Source organism: Netta rufina, assembly GCF_964035555.1.
Source record: "Netta rufina genome assembly, chromosome: 3".
Lineage (NCBI taxonomy): Eukaryota > Metazoa > Chordata > Aves > Anseriformes > Anatidae > Netta > Netta rufina.
Window position 1 is genome coordinate 84,281,092 of NC_140125.1, and position 17,541 is coordinate 84,298,632.

The following is a 17,541-nucleotide window of genomic DNA, read 5'->3' on the forward strand; positions in this document are numbered from 1 at the left end:
AAAAATATGTCATTGTATACTGTACAACGCAAAGATCTCATCTGGTAATTTAATTTATAATAGGGACTGAAGGCAAAGATACCACATTTGATATCCTGAGCTATTAGCCAGCTCTGGAGTGCAGCACTCTCTTGGGAAAAAAAAATAATTCCCTCTTCTGCTGCCAATTTGTCTCTGCTTCTCTCTCATGCAGATACTTGTGTAAAAAGGACTTCAGGTGTAACTTCCTTTCTTTCTAACCCATCCTTCTGCACAGGCACAGTCATGCATTCATTTATTTTTTTAAAATATGGGTTTGAAACTGCCTTTAATTCCTCAGTGCTTTTAATGCAGTGCTTGGATGTTCACAGCAGTGACAGAAAGCAGAACTAGAGCTATATTTAGTAGCAGGGTACTATTTGCTTGGGCCCTGCCTCTGTCCAGATGTGACTCTTTTGGGCCAAATCGGCATGAATCTTGCATACATGGCTTTGGCAGCCAGTAATGCCATGCACTCTGAATATATGATAGAAGTTTTCTTGTAGTGAAGTAACTGTGCTTTACTTCAGTTTGGTATTTTAGTTACTATCTTGTATATTTCCTCTCTCTGTTCTGTACCTCAAGATATTTCAAAGATTTCTTAGTATTTTCTAATATTCCCTTGAACTCTAGCTAAAACTGAAGATATTTTTAGTGAATTCATTTTGAATGTGTGTGCTTGAGTTGTTTCAAATCTCTGGAGCAATGTTTTTATGCACAATATACATTTTTCAATAATATCTCAATGTATTTGTAGCTCTCTAGAAATATGTGTGCTGTGTAAGTCTCATTTCTAATTACACACATTACCACGTGATGTCTTTTTTTGTTGAGAACAGCAAACAATTGCAAATCTGGTAAAGAGAATAGACCTGAAATATCAGATGGAAGCTTAACCATATTCCAGTTCCAGTTCGATTCAGGTAGTGATTTTCACATATGCCCAACTGCACACTGAATAATCTTATTAAAGCCAATGAAACAATTCACATGTGAAGAAATAAACATATGCATAAGCATTTTTACAGTTTGTGTCAAATACTCTCACTGGCTTAGAAACCAGTATTTAAAAACACATACATTGCCTGAATGTATATCTCCAAAACGCTGTCTTGTATTCTAAAAATTGGCAAACTACAGTTGTGTCTGTCTGAAAGAGAATAAAAAGCTCTTTCAGATATCTATACAGAATATATCTATACAGATATCTATATATCTGTATTCTACCAATGACCAGAATCACTACGCTATCTTTAAAACTGAGAAAAAATTGTTTTGGTGTACCACAAGGAAATACCATTTGTGTTTTTTGTCTGTGTTCCTTTAGACTTGGTTCTTGGTTTCCAGTTTGGAAAGAAGTTTTGTTCACCTGCAAAAGTAACTAGGTTTTCCTCAAATACCTTCGTTTTGTGTGTATTTCAGTTCATTTCATTCTCCACAGAATGAAGCTTCTATATTTTATTCTCTATTATGAAAAAAGTACTATTCAATTCTTGGAAATTATCAAAAGGCTATCTGTAGAAGCAGAATTCCAAGTTCCTTATTTAGGCAGTAATGTATTTTTTTAGAGGTGTGTTTTAGAGAAGAAATAAATTGATAGGTGTAAAAGCAAAACACAACATCATTATAGATTTTTAAAATTATTTGTTGTTGTTGTTAACCATTTCAAAGCACTTTGTGTTTCATGACAATAACAGTATCCCGATTTTACTAAAGCTTCTAAATTATCATGACATATTTCATGACATATTTATTCTTCATGACATATCATGACATATTTCATGACATATTTATTCTTCATTTATATATGCAAATCTAAATAGCATGTAGAAGCAACTTGTCTATGTTATAGTACTTGTGTCCAGAAACAGAGATCATGATTTTAATCCAAGTTATTCTTCCAAATGCTTGTGCTGATGCTGAAAAATTGGTTATGATGATGGAGGATGTTTGCTCTCCAGCACTAGTCACTTGTAAGATGATCCACCTTTGAAGTTGCGGTAAAACCTCTGAAATACTATATTTTTGAGTAGAGCAGTGTTGAAATCTATATCCTGATCCAAATTTTGCTCTCACAACAGTGCAACCCTATTGACTGTAGTGGAATTGCAAGTCAGATGAGGGAAAAAATTCAATGAATTAAAACTTCATAACATAGAAATACCAGGCAAAAGATAAAGGAAGGTCCAAATTTTGGTAGTATGTCATGAATAATTTTAGATCAACACTGCAGTAAAGGAGAGTATTGTCATAAATGGACGTTAATAGCATTGCATTTCTATTTTTAAACCTGCATGTTTGAAAAATACTATAGGATTCTTGCATATGAAGCAGTACAGAATTTTAAGTGATTTTACAAATTTTAAAAGCTTGTAGATTTTAGCAGGTGATCAGTTTAATGCAAGGGTGTTTTGACAAAACTCTCTGTGGAAGCCAAAAGCCATATTGTGCTCTTGGTTATTGTGGTGCATTCCACACCAAACTGCTGAGCTTGTCTAGTGAGCATAATATGCCCCCACATCTTTTCTGGGTTGCAGAGGACTTAAAAATGAACTTAGACTTCAGGATACAGTAATTTAAAGCAAAGAGTGTATTTAATAAATTTACAAAGAGGGAGGATTGTGTTTTATTTAAGCAGTAGGCTGTCACTGAAGGAAAAAGAAATAAAAGCCTATAGTGTAGCACAGCAGAAAAAGGAGCAAGCTGCTGAAAGCTGGATAATTTGGGGATATAGAGATGTCACTTCCTCCCTTTGCCAGGCTGTGAAATTCTTTGCAATTCCCACTGGTAAAGCTGCCAACACAAACAAAGAAAAAAGTGGAAACTTCTGTGTAAGTTCTCCTTTGATACACAGAAGAAGCATATACATTCAAAGGAATGAATTTATCAGCACTGTGTTTGATACAAACCTTATGAAAGTATTATGGGAAAAGCATGGACATCTTACCCTAAAGAAAGAAAATAATAAGAAATTAATTAGCTAATTATACTATAATATCATTAGAATTGTGTTTCTAAGGGATGATTTTAGCAATGCATGCACAGTTTAAAACTATGGAATACTAAGGTGCCCACCAGTTAGTGTCATCTGTAAAGAATCAGCAGCATGGCTCAGCAGAACTTTCAGAGTACGGGTTCTTTATTAACACATTGATGACTTCGAGCTTAAATGTAGTTATACAGAAAGAGCTGTAAAATTTTTGTACCGGAAATAATTTCTATTAATTTAGATTTTATTCAAACTTTTAAAGGATATTAAAAGGTTAACTGACCCAGCTAGGCTGGGTGTCTTTCTGGAATAACCACACCTAGACATGAAGACCAAGAATTTTCCCTGTAATAATCTATGTAACTCATGTATTCCATTAAGTTTTACTTGAGGATCGCTTTTTTATTAAATTAAAAGCATTTCTTTGTAATGTGGCTGGATTTTGTCAACATATGAAAGATAAACTTCATTCATGTCCCAAACAGAGCTTTTATTATTTTTGTTTAGTGGAATACTGCACAAGCTTTTATAATTTATTTTTTCTTTTGTAGTACCTTATTTGTATTGGTTTATTTTAATGCATATATAAATTTATCAGGTTGCATTGAAATTTCATATTAAAAAAAACCACTAACTTTTTGTTCCATACTTCTGTATGAGTCTTAGTAAAGGAGGTGATATCAGTTAAAACACTGCTTTTGTTGAACCATTAGATACCTGAAAGAGCTTACTTGCTAGAAAACAGTCATTTATGGACAGTCTTTTTCAGGGTGAGTCAGCCATTCCTTAATTCCCGTGTCTCCCAAGTCAGAAGCTAAACACCATCTTTTCCCTCATGTAAAAAGCACTTCCCCTACCACATCAGGCTTTGCTCCAGGCACAAATAAACAGTGTGAATCCTAGCACTGTGCCCAGAAAGGTCAGGCACTGTTGCTGCTGTTCCTGCTTTTGCCTGCCCCAGAACAAGAGCACCGCCTTGAAGTGGTTTGCATACCGCAGCTTAGGAATCCCTGCTTTAGTTATCTTGGGCTTGGTATTGCTCTAGCTTTCTGGTGAGGAGGCCTATGGCAATTATGAAGGTGCCAGTCAGCTTTCAAAATAAACAGTATGTTAAAGCAAGGATAGAGCCCTTGTTTTATTTGAAAAATATATCATACCATTCTTCAAAACATTATTTCTGAGCATGTACAATAAAACAGCCATGTGTATGAGGAGTGAGGGGGAAGAGGAAGGAGAGCTTGCAGGAGCAGGGCAATAGCTAAAAAAATGCTCAGTACAAGCAGTGAAAAACATCTGGAGAAAAAAAAATAGAAAAATGGATAGCATTTCGTCTACTCAGACCAGATATTACTTATATTGAGGCCTGACTAAGAGCAGTAAAATACTAACAAACACTCTTAAGAAGTGTCTTTGAAGTCATAATGGTGAAAATGATAGAAATTGTGGTCTGTTAATCAGAAGTTCAAGTCAAAAAAGCCTCAACAATTCAGCCTCTTTATTTCCCTTGCAGCTTTCAGGATCAGCTTTAAAAATTTAAAATCCTCTTCCCAACTTTCACGTAACTGTAGTTCTCTCCTGTACTTATTTAAATAAACTTTTCATTTGGTCATAAAATAAACTTTGAAGATTATACTAGAGTAGACTCTGCAGAGCCATAAGAAAAAACTAGATTTTAAACTTTCAGTTTGTATGCCTGGCACTGATCTTGATTGGGGCCCTAGAAAATGCGGTGACAATTTTTTTGACATTTAAAAAATTGTTTTTACCTTTAAGGCCTTAAGTAAAATGTTACGTGACAACTTCCCTTTAGGAGAAATTATATGAAAACTCTTTTCATATAATTTGTCCCTTGAACTTAATGTATATTTTGAAATGTTCAGGATTTTTCTTGTTTTAAATTGCAGTTTAAATTTTTATTTCAAGTTACTTTGTTTTAAATCAGAATTAATATCAGATTCTCTTAAAATGCCCCCTGAGATTAAGATGTAGGTAAGTACTTTTAGACAAAATTTCATGGAGGAGATCAATGGAAAAAAATGAGATGGAGAGGCTGAGGAAAAAATACTGTTTCCAGTTTTGACAATTTTGTTGTATTTATGATATTAATGTTTTGAGTTAAAGGCTTAATATCAAAGGCTTAGTATTTCAAGTTAAAGACATGAAGATATATACTTGTATTTTACAAAGTTACATGTAAGAGTGTACAAATAAATTGGAAAATGTGAATACAGAAAAAAAAAAAAAAACAAGCAATTTTTAGTGATTTTTAAGCTCTTTTGGGAATGTATTTTCAAATATTGATGGTTTGTTTGTTGTTTTTAAACTTTTTCATTATCACTGTAAATTTGATGTACTGCTATATCTATTTCTACTTCGAATTCAGCAATTTAGATAGCTCATGTCAATAATGAAAAAAGCGCAGTAATGAAAGAAGTGCATATCTTGACATCCAGCCAGAGATATCTTGACATTTGTTGTTTCATTCTCTGTACCTGAGAAGCCACTTTCTGCAAGGCTGAGAGGAATAAAGTGAGGAAAAGTGACAGGGATGGTGATGAAACTGAACTTTCTGCCATGAGTTGCAAGATGTTAAGTGTCCAGGTAGAACGTAACAGAGCTTTAGTTGACTAGACAAATACAGTATCGATAGAACTGTTAAAATAGTGATGATTTTATTTATCTCCGTTGCTTTTACAAACAAGCCCTGGAGCAGGTAGGAGGCAATTTTGACATGCAATTCAAAGGATAGTTTGGCCTCCTATGAGATCTATCAGCTGTTGTGGAATTGCAACAGAAACATTTTGAACAAAACAAACAAACAAAAAAACCCAAATAGATCAGAGGTGACAAATGCATCTGAGAGGGGTTTATAAATGTAAATTTAATTTAAATTTATTGAAAAAGCATGGCAGTTTAGACCTGGAAATTTATTTTTTCCAACAGTTTGTAGCTAAAAAGAGGAACAAACAAAGAAGTTAAAAGCGGTTGAGCTAGTTTTTTTGACACAATTGGGCTGGTTTGAGGCACCATTAGACCAGCCTGGCTAGAGGTTCATACCCCTAGGGCCTGTCATGACCTATTGAGACTCAGTCCCACAGCCAGGGAAATGTAAAGAGGCCCCGAGGGGGATCGAAGTCACTGCCTTGCACAGTTCTCGTGATCAAAGCGCCTTCAAACTCTCTTTGAATGCAAGATCAGAGTCCACTAAAATATTTATTTGGCATTGAATTTGATCTCTAATTATGAAACTGTTGACCAAACCAAAATCTCATAAGCAGTCCTTTCTCAAAAAGTGCTCTCCTTGCATTCATTTGTCATCAGTTGTATCACTGTATTGCTCAAAAAACGTACTGACTCAAAATGTGGAATAGTAGTGATGGCTCTCAAAATGCATTAGAAAGGCTTGCTCTACAGCAACAAAATTTGCTGCTGTTGTGTGTTTTTCCCTCTAAAGTATCTTGAGAAGTACTTCACATATCATATGATGAAATCTGAAGGAATAGTTTTAAAAAAAAAGCAACTGCAAAATTGCATTCAAGGGAACCATATGTTCCCATCAGTATCTGAATAAGTGATTACTGATTATATAAATAAAGCATTTTCCTTTTCTCCAATTTCTCCACCTAGAGGAAAAAGGAGAAAAAAGTAGTAGAGAAATCTTTCTTACCTCCCCTGATATTTGTATTGGTTTGGAAAGATGTGGATGTAACAGTACCTGAAACTTGTTTAGTCCTGAACAGTTTTTTAATTTGTGACTATGTAAAAGGTAAAGAAGCACTGGCTTTTGCTTTGGTATTCTCTCTGTTGCTGGCAAGCAGTGAACAGCAATGTACAAAGCAAACTACAGAATAAGAAACATCACTGAGAAGAGAATTCCAAATTATATCTGAAGCAATTTTCATTACTGCGACCTTAAACCAAACACATTCAGTATCAGAACTAATTGAGAAATTCAAAGTACTTAACATTTCATGCTTTCATGTTTTTTTCAAATTAATACTTTTTTTTTTTTTTTTTTAATTCGCTAATGTCTGCAATACTCTTGCTTAATGTTCCTTTCTTTTATATTTGTGTCCTTAGAATGGTGGTGTAAAGGCCCAAAGAAACTCCCCATTTATGTGTCCATAGAAAACACCTCCCCCCTTGGTGATCTCAATTTGTGAATGGTGTCGCTCATTAGTCACGGAGATGCTGGGACAGTGGTTTCCCTGGCTATCAAAGAAAGAATGTTTTGCTGTACACGTAATGATTTTTCTCTGATCATCTTTTGACAGTATTGCTATGTGCACAGAATTATGGCTTTGATGTATTTTATATCTTTTGTCACCACCACTGTGTTCATTCTTTAATGCGATAAACTATCATTACTGTTGAAAGTGTCTAAGACTATAGTTTGGTGTCAGGCACACAGGCCTGTGAAACGACAGAACTATCTTGCTTTATTGGGAAAAAGAGGAAGACTGGTGATCATTTCCTTGGTCCTTGACTTCCTGGGATCAGAGAAGTGTTGGTCTGTGGCTGGAGATGGGGAAGTTTAGGAAGACAGAGGTGAGGTAGTGGGGCTGTGGGGCAAGTGAGCCTCCTCTGCTCTGAAGCCACTGTCTGAAGACCTCCTGTGTACAGAGGTGTATGAAGGGGGTGAGGGCATGCTCCTGAAATACCTGGGGAATCCACAACCAGGCTGCACTTCCTCTGCCTTGATGCCTGGTAGAAGAGGCACATTTTATTCCTCATCTACTACTGTGATGACTCTGCAGTTTGTAGAGCAGTGTCCAAGGTTTTCAGTGGCAGAATTCATAGTTTGTATCTGTCCCATGGCTTTCAATCTTTCCTTGGCAGCATTTTCCATGATTGCTTTTTCCTTTGTTTCCCTTTTTTGATGGTGAAATAAGCAATTGCTTGTTCGCAGTCTTGCATTAGTAAACTTTAACATCTGACATATTAGTTGTTTCAGCAGTTAAGAATGAGGTTATGCCCAATGCTAATGTCAAAAACAACATCTGAAAGCTGATTATGCTCTCCCCAATTCTTTATGTATGCTTCAGTGGGTTTTCATTGTCAAAGAGATGGGCTTTATTATACCACATAATGCAATAAAATGAGGATTACTTGGACTTTCAGACCATGAGATAATAGCAGCTGACAGGCACCTGTTTAAGGACGTATATGGTATTTGTAAGCACAAGTATTTTATAAAAGTTAAGCAAAACTTCCAATTAAAAATCTTTTTCACTTAAAGTGCCTAAATAGATTTAGGTACAAAAAAGGCATCGAGGGATCTGGATGGATGTATTTATTAGTGGCTCTTAAAGTCCTGACAGTCCATTCTAATAATAAAGTGTGGGACCTGTCAAATGATGGCACAAATATTCTAATCTGAACTGACGTAGCTTTCTAGCCCAGTTCATCAATCATGTTTTATTAGCTTTAACAGAGCCAAGCTGCTATCTGTCATTTGGATGTTGTAGTGGTGACAAAAACTGGTGCCGAAAATGTGCTGCAGGTGTAACTTTCACTCAAAGAACATTTCTGAGCAGCAGTCAGGTTGGGTTTGTGTGGGGAGAGAGTGCCATCTTCAGTTCCATGTCTCCCCATGAAACAAGGCTGACTTTTGATGTTGCCCGATGGCTAAGAAGTGAAGAACAAAGTACCAGTAGAAATTTGGAAATGGTTCTCAATTCTTATTTTTATGGGATGTTGGACTTACAAAGAAAAATGCTAAACACCATGTTCTTGTTCCCATTTTAAGATACAGTTTATTTAGATACAGCTGTTGTGATGAGTAATTTCCAGTACAGTAAAGAAAGTTTGGGTTTTGCCTTTTTGGTTTGCAGTGTTGTATGAAGAAAATAACAGTTGCCAGCTGGACTGCAGAACACTAGTAACCAGTAGCATATTGCATGCATCAAAAATGAGAGCTAGTGGTCTGTATGCTGCTGCATATTTACTGTGTTTTGTAAGAGCAATCAGTTTCCTGTATTCTTTCAGCATAGAATTGACTTGGTGTTTGCACTGGGGTCCTGGCACTTGACCCTTGTTTTCTTTGGCTGTGTGTCATTTTGCAGCAGAGCTCGAGGACACTCCTCATCTCTTGTTTCCAGCATGTTAACATATTCAAGTAAATATTATCTGGCACAGGCATAGGCATTATCCTTTGGAGGAGTATTTGTAAAAGTTTTAAAGTCCAGATTAAACCATGGCATCCATCTTCCTCCCTCCTGAATTTCTTTTATTCACAAGATGAATGTTACCTGCAAAATTCTTTCTTTGATCTTAAAAAAAGACTTTATTATGTGAATATACACAGACAAGGTTAGCACTCATAAATGTCTGTATTACTTGCAGGATATATGCCCAGGTAGGTCTCCTTATTTTAACACTTAATGGGACTTGGTACAATAAGGAGCAGATGTGTCATAACGACAGCAGGCAAGCAGGGACTGGGAAGGTGGTTTCATTAAAAGAGCCTTGGGATAAATGCAGCACATTAGATACCCACTGAAAGACAGGAGCTGTTGATGGGGTGACCTCTGAATGCAAGTCATCTTACTATAAACAGAAGGGTGTGGAAAGCCATTGGACAGAGCCAAGCGTGTTTACTATCCAGATCTCGTCTTAGTTAACTTAAGTAATCTGACTGCGTGAGGCTCGGTCTGACAGTTCAGGGAAGAACAAAGTGTCTTCAGTATTTCTGAGTTTAGAAAGTTGTAGCTGGCCTGTGGATAAGGTTTTTGTCTGGAAAATCTGTCTGAACACCTTAGCTGCTGAACAGTGAAAGTTCATTAGTGCTGAACATCACAGACACTCTTTTATTTTGAGTGTGTCCTGGTTACTTCACACATTTGGGGAATTTGGTTCTGTTCTTCAGAGATAAATGAGGTAAGGTTATGACGAATTTCCATTTGCGATACTGATGCAATTGTTCAGTGATACAACGGGAAATGTAAGTGGTTATTAATTGTGTGGTTGGATTTATTCTGAAAATGAGTTTTTGTTTTCATTTCTATAGTAGCAGTTTCAAACTTGTTTTAGAATAACATATTTGTTAATAGTGGTTGTGGTGTACAGTAATTTAGGTAGTCATTTGTCTGAATCCCTCAAGTACTTTCCTCTTTTGGGAGCAACCCTTTATTACTACAGGAGGTAAACTTGTTAAGTGCTGTAAGAAATGAAGGGTGTTATTCTGTAGTATGCTGTGAATGACACATTTTGTCAAATCTTTAGGCAGTTTGTTGTTTGGGCTACTCATCATTGTAAGAGACACTTAAAGGCTAGTATGCTGAGACAGGTGCCTAGACAAGCAGAGCTGAAATTAGTTAGCCCTAAATTAAAAAAAACTGTGGAGGCAAATAGAGATTTTAATTTACTACTACATTTCAGTCCATTTAGTCCATTTCTAACTTGGTTAGGCATTAGTTTGGAATAAATAATGCACCCTTAAATCATGCTTTATATCTCTGTAGCATTATGTGCCAGTTGGCACTGTGTCTTTATATTTGAACACTGTGACTGTTTCAAAGTTTTAAATGGCTTTTGCTCATTTCCATAGCTCATTTTTTCTGAAAACAAACTCTGATTAAAAACTTCCTTGACCAGGGAGCGTGGGAGCATGCGTTGCTGTTGCACCCAAATGCTTTTTTCTGCCTTTGAGCCAGTGTAGCAGGCAGGCACAGCGATGCTGCTGCCGTGCTGTGCGCAGGGGGCCACAACGTGAGCTGGCAACAACAACCCGGCTGTCGAAACGCCTGCTCCATTCAGGGAGACTCAGAGGGGGCTTGCACCGGGAGCAGCGTTTCGTTGTCCTAGGAAAGCAAACAACGCGATAGAGGAGAAAGGGCAGCCTGGTTTGGTCCGTCTGTAAAAACTGATTTACCGCTATAGGGAACTGTAATGTTTAGGGAACCTGTTTGAAGAAAGGTATGATAAATTATTACAGCCAATAAGTTCTTCGATTTTGTTTCTGGGGTCTGGTGAGCAGCAAGTAGCAGTATCCAATTACATGTTTCTTTTCTTGGACTGCTCACTCTTTTCTGAAATACATTTCAGCTAAGAAGCTTTTAACTGTCTCACCACCTTTTTTTGCCATTGTAATGTCTTTATCTGCTAACATAAATCAAATGTAAATTCTGAAAAGATACATAAAGCAAGAAACACTTTAAATTCCTGAATGAAAAACAGTTCTCGCCAAAGGATTTTTCCAACGTAATTTTGAATTTATTGAACTGCGTAATGTAACTTGCTAAATGCTGTAGTGGATCAAGTAGCATCAGCCATGTAGCTGAAGCAAAAGAACTTGAATTTGGCTTTGGGGAAATGTTTGTTTGTTTGTATGATCATGCAAGTATGTATATGCACATTTGAGTGTGTATACAGGGAAGCTAATTCATCTGCTACAAAAAATTGGAAGTTCATGTTAATTTGTAAGCTTAGATTTACAAAATTTAGGATTTGATAAAAACGTCTGAAGATACTGTAAAATAGAGGAAATATAAGAAAAACACACTACATACTATCTGTCTCCTATTTGCATTATTACATATTTTTTTAAGTCTTTTGATTTCTGTTTGCAAGTAGCTATACTTAAATTTATTAAAGTTATGTGTACGTTGGGATAATCTAGGAAATACTTAGCACTTTATTTAGTTTTAATCTTTGACTTTTATAATTGGTTTGGTAAATGTTAATTTAGGAATGGTTAAAGTTTTAACATAATACATCATTTCAGTATTAAAATTAAAGACAGCATGGCTGTATTATATTTATCTGTAAAAGATATGTGAACTGTTTGTAGATTTTAATGTTCTGGTTAATGTTCTACTTATTTTTGTGTTTTATTTTATGAACTCTATTTTCAATTACTCTGTTGGAAAAATCCAAAAATTTGCATTTCTCTAATGGCTTAACAGGAAATATAATATTTGAGTATCATATGCAGTTTATTTCTCAATTTAATTCAGAGTTTATTCATTGCCCTGAGTTAATACACAATTAAACAATAATCAGTTATAAGTTATATCTGAAGAAAATGTGAAGGTTTTTAAACAGCTCATTTTAAACAAATCCCTTTTTATCTCCAAAAGAATGCAGTTAAAATACATATTGAAAAACCTGGATTGATTTAAAAGCGTAATTATTCTATTGTTTGTATTGGATTGAACAGTCATAGGCACTATCCCAGAATAGTAGAATATACTATTATTTTAGCTATAGTTAATTGAAGATTTGATTACTAAATATTAAACCAAAGTTCTCTGTGTGTTCTCATGGTAAATCTGTAATTGTTTTTCAAAATTCATTTCAGGAATATTTAAAGGTCGTTAACTGAGCTTTACAATTATATAACTCTGGCTGATCATCTGGTATAACTGATAATAAAAAGTTTGGAAGGGAAAATAATTTGAAGTGGTTTCACATGAACAGAGATTCTGTATGTATTATATTTATTTACACACAAAAATATGTATTCTCATGTGCTTGCATGCATGTTTGAACAGTTCTTTTTACCGGGGGTTGCTTTTTGGATAATAGTACCTAATATAATAATTTGGATAATAATATCTCGCAGTTAAGTTTTTGTGGCACTTGAAGTATTTGTGCTGCTGGTTCAGGTGAGCTCTGCATTCAATTAGAGTCAGAACTGAGCACCAAATGTATGTACTCCTCTGAGCGCCCAGAGTGTTCGCTCCACTGAAGCACAGTTTAACTTGATTGATACACGGATTTTAAAGCAAATAAGGACTAATTTTTGCCTGTGGCAAAAGATCTTTGAAGTTTCATGCCTGCGCTGAGGCCAGATTAGTGAAGCGGCAGGACTGTGGCTAGGACTGTGACCCTGTTGTGCTTGGCAGGTTGTGATGAATGGGGGAATCTTTCTTAACCTTGTGGCCAAAACATTCCAGTATCACAGGTTAGGGAGGCAGGAGAGAAGGGAAGGGGGAGTCAAAAGATGCAGAAGCCTTGGCACATTCAGGCAGGAGACAAAGGACACTTGCTTGTTTGTTTGAAAAAGGGGCAAACATGCATTTCCATTGAATATGCCTGGAAAGGATATGGGAGAGAGTATATAGCAGATGCTCTGCAATATACTTTATTGTCATTTCTAACAGTTGACCTTGGTATATGAAATTTATCCTTTGCTGTTAATCTGTCTCCTGCTTTTGCTTTGAATGCTTTCAGAGTTTAGAGAAGCTTGCTTGTTATATTCTCCTAAACAAAAGAGGTTTTCATTTAAGGCTTGAGATGTGTATAAAGCCATCCAAAATAAATTGGAGGAATGCCTTATTCCAAGTACTTGCCTGTTGGTGAATTTTAAATTTAATGTAATGAATATAAATATAAAGAGTATAAGCAAAGTTGTATGAATTTGAAAAAAAAAAATAAAAATTAAACACCAAAAAAACCCCACAAAACAATTAATTGCTTCTGGAAAGCTGATCTTACTATTTCTATTTATAAAGCATTTATTTTTAAAGTAAAATACACATTTTAAAATAGCAGTATAATGAAAAATCTAAAAAATATTTCGGGTATGCTAGTGTAAAGTAGTATATAGTGGTATGAACCAGTCAAACTTTCAAACCTGAAAAATGAGGCAAAAATGGCTTATATATGAAGTGAAATATGATCTATCAAGGCATCTTGTGATTCTTTCTGTGGCATTTTAAGAGCTATATTACCTCTGATGTTGTCTCTGTTGACTAATAATGAAAAATATATTATTAGATTATGGCCTGAGATTTTTTTACATTCTTTATACTATAAATACAGCTATGCTGGCTAGTGTTAAGAACTATAGCATAAAGCAAAAGGAAAAGAAAGAATGGTTAGAGTTTTTAACATGCATTCTAATTGTGGCTGTTGTTGTTACTACTGTAAAAGCAAACACATTGCATTCCTCTTTATAAATAAAATGAAACATTTATTCTTCTGGATGTCATTTTAACTGTGATAGTTATAATATTTTTAGCAGGTGTTGTGTTGTAAATGTACCTGGAGTTCACTAGTTCATTAATATTTTAAAAATTAAATGTAAATTTTATATATATATATACACATGCCATATATATATATAAATGTAGTCTCACTAAACAGTACTTTTCTTCTATGTTACTTGCAAGAGTAGAGTAACTAGATGTACATTGCATGTATTATATTTTCTTATGCACTTATTAGAAATTCCTTTATCTGTAGTTTGCCTCACGTAAATTATTATTCTTGCTTCTCCACCCTTTAAAAAAAAGACTTGTTTTTAGCAGCATTTTCTTAAAGTGTTTTAGACAACGCTTTTATGGAAGTGTTCTAGAGACACTGGAAACTAACCAGAAACTAACTACATTCTGTTGCATGATACAAATGCATGTGAATATGTCTTTCGATTATGTCCACTTGTTTGTGAAATTTTATACTGCGGTGTTGTGTGTTACTTTATCTTTCTGCTAACAAATTATTTCTTCATGAGTTAGACAACATATGGACCATAAAGAACTGATTATCTTATTTTGACCAGCAAGTAGTTTGAGCTACAGAGAATTTTTTGCATTCATATTTTAATGGAAGTAGGTTCCACAGTCTTTGGTTATCTGATGTAGTTTATTAATGTTACAACAGCTGCTAGAAATTATTTCTACAATACTAAGCAAATTAGTGTCAGTAATGAGGAAGAACAGAAATGTATGGTACTGAAGAAAAAAGACAGCTGTTTACTGTATATGTACTGGAAGTTTACTTGGTAATTTTCAAGGTGGAATATGATGCCTAAAAGTTCATTACCTTCTCTTCCATATTATTTTTTCCAGTCTTGAATCCACTTTTGTTTGTGATTTGTAATGTCGTCATCTGTATATATTCTAAGTACATCTTTTTAATTGGAATAGCTTCTGTGCATGGTACAGAAAATACTGGCATTGTACAATTAGCTGATGACTTTACCTTGGAGTGTTTTCCTAGACCAAATTATCTATTTATGTTCAGATTCATAGGTAGTTCCTGTTGAAAAGACAGATACTTACAACTGAATATCTCTGATCTAACACTAATAAGAATAGAATAGGAGGGCAGCTTTTGTTTTTATTGTTTGTTTGTTTGTTTATTATTTTTATTTGAATACTGTTTTAGCTTGGTCTCCATTTATCTCCCATCTTCCAGAATGCCTACAGGACACTGCTAGCTGATAATGGGTAGGCAGGTGCTGAGCTAAGATCGCGTTCATATTACCTGCTCATATTACCGTGATTGTCCTCCCTCCAACCTGTCTACTCACTCCGTCCACCTGTTGCTGTTTGGCATTAATTTAGCTCCCCTTCCCCCATCCTACAAAGGCATATTCACATGCTTACCTTCTTTATTCTAAATTGTTTCGCTGTGGATAATGAGCCTAACCATCATGTTCTTATTTAGACTTATGCTTAAATCTTTGTGGGTTTGCCCCAAGCTTTGACAACTCTAGTTCAGCAAATGCCCTTTGCTAAAGGACTTTATACAACATAGCCTCAATTAGCTATTTCTGTTACCCACAGAGCTGTTGAAATGAGAAGAAGGCACCAATAGTGCCTTGTGAATATAGGCAGGAGCATATAATTTCCTGCAATTAGTGCAGTTAGTCACTGCCTGTTGCATTCTTAAATCCTAGTACGTATACTCAACATAGAAATTTTCCTGCCTTTGAGGGTTGTGAAGGAGAGTAGTTAACAACTGTCATCCTTTCTGGCAAAAATATTCACCTTTCAGAGCAGGAATTTTTCCTTTTTTTTTTTTTTTTTTTCCTTTTTTTCTTTTTTTTTTTTTTTCTGTCAAGAGTCTGGAGTGATCCTTTCCTGCAGCCTTAGTCAAGCCTCCTACTTCCTGAGCCTGACTACAGCAAAACTACCCAATGGCCAGTTACAAGATAATTTAATTCACGTTGATATTTTAGACCATTTACAGTCTGAGTTCAAGTCAGGATGTGAAAATGAGCTTTAACTGAAAAGTTAGATGATCTTTTTTGGTCTGTGAATAACAGTTACACCTTCCTGTCTTTCTGGTTCTCTGTCACATACAACACTATCTGCTCAAAATCGTTTTCTCTCCTGAGAGATGAGGAGGGATCCAGAAGACAGAGAAGTGACTTGAGTCCTTTTTAATAAATGGATTAAAAATTGTAATGAAAAGCTGTGATTCATCACTAGTTTTTCTACTTTCCATGAGCACTTCTACATGGATCAGTACTTCTTCTGATTCTGTATGACATGTATGTACTGGGCTCGTCACAAAACTTGTGTTGTACTGCCAGACACAGATAATATACTGATCCCCTACCTTTACATCTGGCTGTATTTGCCGTAACTATAGGACCCCAAAGCCTGGGATAAGACCAACTGTGAAGCAAAAGTTTATCTGAGCAGGACGAAAAGTGATAATGGTGAATGAGTGACTACACTCAAGACAGCTTTTATCTACCACATAGAACTGAGTCATTCAAGTCAACCTAGGAATGTCCTTTTTATCATTAATGAACAAAGTTGTTGTGTGGCCAATTCCATATATTATGCTTTCAGTGGACCCAAACTATTCAATGCCATTCTATCAGAGAGTGATTTGAGTCGTTGATTCATTTATTCTTAAATTGGCTAGACATTAATGAAGACTTTGATGCTAGAAAAGTAATTAGTGCAAAGTTCACATCACAGTATTGCAAACACACTAGGTCTGTCTTTTTTTCCTCTAAACTACATTCCCAGAACTTTCTGAATATAGTTCAAATCCACAATCCTTGTCTTTAGAGCCCCTTTAGCTTTGAGATGAAGAATGCAGATGATGTATATTCACCTCTAAAATAGAGTAGAGGGTGAAGCTGTTGGTGGTGTAGATGGATCTTCCTCAAGGCTCACCAAAGTTCAGGGAGTGGACCTCTCAGCAGAGCTAAGAAACTGAAGATTGTTGATCAAGACTAAGGCACATTTTTGGAAGCTCATCACCTTTAACCTTATCACATAACCATATGTATGTTAAAAATGCAAAACAAAACAAAAAACAAACAAACCAAAAAAAGAGTACATGGTTGGAAGGACTTCTCTATTAAAAGAGGAAATTTTACATATATGTATTTCATCATCTGTGGTGAAGATGAATATTTAATGGAAGTGTGACCATGAAAGGCACATGGATAGCAGTGCTCCAAGGTAGAAGGACAAGGGCATTTTTTAAAATTTCCTCTAAATGAGGGATGGAAAAGTGATGCAAATTTTCTTTGATATTAGTGGGGGAAAGGTGTTATTTTACAGTGAGATAACAATCTCAGGAAAGAAATTGGCTGTTGTTACTTGGAAGGTCAGCATGCAGACTGTTGGGTGAGCTAAGAGAAAGCTGGACCCCAAAGAAGCATCAGCATCTTCAGAACAGGGAGGCCCCTTGTGGTAGAGGTACTTGTCTTGTGGTAGAGAAATCAGCATTAGCACTGGACACTGTATCGCTGTTGATACAAGATGGTTTCCACATGAAAAGAAAACAGAGTGTTTTATTATGCTTTATGGCACAGTACTATGTGCCTTTAACAAAAT

General features: G+C 35.5%; 1 protein-coding gene across 9 annotated transcripts in view; it reads left to right on the forward strand.

Annotated features, from left to right (window-relative positions):
- The window catches only part of EYA4 (EYA transcriptional coactivator and phosphatase 4), a 158,412-nt gene that overhangs the window by 56,873 nt on the left and 83,998 nt on the right, over positions 1-17,541 (forward strand). Inside the window, exon 1 of one of the 9 annotated variants that reach the window (XM_084284534.1) lies at positions 9,675-9,886. The exons of the other annotated variants lie outside the window; for them this stretch is intronic. The gene's annotated coding sequence lies outside the window, so the exon portion shown is untranslated. Of the gene's footprint in view, positions 1-9,674; positions 9,887-17,541 lie in introns of those variants that run through there. 9 annotated transcript variants of the gene reach the window in all.